The 1,460-nt window shown below is 32.9% G+C and overlaps 1 pseudogene; it reads right to left on the bottom strand.

The window, feature by feature from the left end:
- Nucleotides 1-334: 334 nt before the first annotated feature.
- Nucleotides 335-453, bottom strand: LOC111739965 (annotated as a pseudogene).
- Between the last annotated feature and the right edge of the window lie 1,007 nt (nt 454-1,460).

The following is a 1,460-nucleotide window of genomic DNA, read 5'->3' as shown; positions in this document are numbered from 1 at the left end:
AGTGATGTCATCATCATTATTATTAAGTTCTAACACTTCATCAGGCTCATTTGTCCAGTTTAAATAATCATTTCCCCCTCAAAAGTGGTCTAGAGTCTTAACTGGGGAATTTAAAGAATTTTTCACTTCCCACCATCCAAGAATTAGAAGAAAAATGAAAACCAAAGAAATAACTACTGTTGAATTTTATTTTTATTTTTATTTATTTATTTACTTATTTATTTATTTATTTATTTATTATTTATTTATTTATTTTTTGGTGAGGCAACCCTTGGTTGACCTCACAGATTGCAAGGACCTTGTCAGTTTACAATCCTTTATTTTTTATTTTTTACGCCTACAGCACCTGGTCTTTCTAGGTGGTCTCCCATCCAAGTACTAACCAGGCCTGACCCTGCTTAGCTTCCGAGATCAGACGGGATTGGGCTTGTTCAGGGTGGCATGGCCGTAGCCTACTGTTAAATTTTAAAGTCTATTTATTTTAGAGTTTTATTGTTTTTTCTCAGTTACATACTCCCTGAAATAGTATTTCTCACTCTATAAATTTGCAGTCTTGAAGGTTTCTTTCTATGAACCATTCTAATTCTCTCTGAATTTATAATTAGCTTTTTGTTTTTGTTTTCAATTTTATCTTCTTTGCTGATTCTTTATCATTCGTTACATGCCAGTCTTTCTAGAAACCTTAGCCATATGCAGACATTCCCAGGGTTAACTCCTGGATGGTCTATTCCAATAATGAACAGATGAAGAGAGTGGACCAACCAGGAGGTAACCTCAGGATACTGTTGATTATATCTGTACATTCGTTTTCTCTATAGTACAATCAATGCTTCTTGAAGACACAATCATTGTCTTATCAATTTGTTTTTTTCAGGGCTGAGCATTTTACCTCTCAGACAGCAGGCATTCAAAAAGATTTTGTTGATTGCTCATTATAAGGAGGTGAATCTAAAGACTACATTTTTATGAGAATACAGTATTTCTTTTCAAAATATACATAATACTATTTCAAAAAAAAAAGTCTGCCTTAAACAAAGGTCATTTTCCCCCTAATTTATGATTTATATAAAAAGTTTATAAAGGAATAACCTTTGAACAGTTCATAAGAATATCTTTATTCAGTAAAATGTAATTATATGACATAAGATCTGTCTTAGACAAATGTAGAAGAATGGTTAACTTTCTTTCAGTTATTTGTTGCTGTATAACAAACTGCCTGTGTGAATTCAAATATTCCAAGAAGCATATACCAAGATGGGATTAGATATGTAAGACATTTTGGGGGAGATACACCTATGAAAGTTAAATAGGAAGGAAGCCATGGAAGATCTACCACCTGTAAAGAAGAGGGAAGAAGGAGGATTGGGTAAAAGGAATTTCAGATTGTAACAGTTCTCAAAACATTTCTGCCAGGCCAGTAATGAATCTTCAAAGCAAAGTCAAAATTAAAGCATTCCCAT

This window comes from Pteropus vampyrus, unplaced genomic scaffold, assembly GCF_000151845.1.
Source record: "Pteropus vampyrus isolate Shadow unplaced genomic scaffold, Pvam_2.0 Scaffold2, whole genome shotgun sequence".
In the NCBI taxonomy this organism is placed as follows: domain Eukaryota; kingdom Metazoa; phylum Chordata; class Mammalia; order Chiroptera; family Pteropodidae; genus Pteropus; species Pteropus vampyrus.
This window is presented reverse-complemented; position numbering and strand designations above follow the sequence as displayed.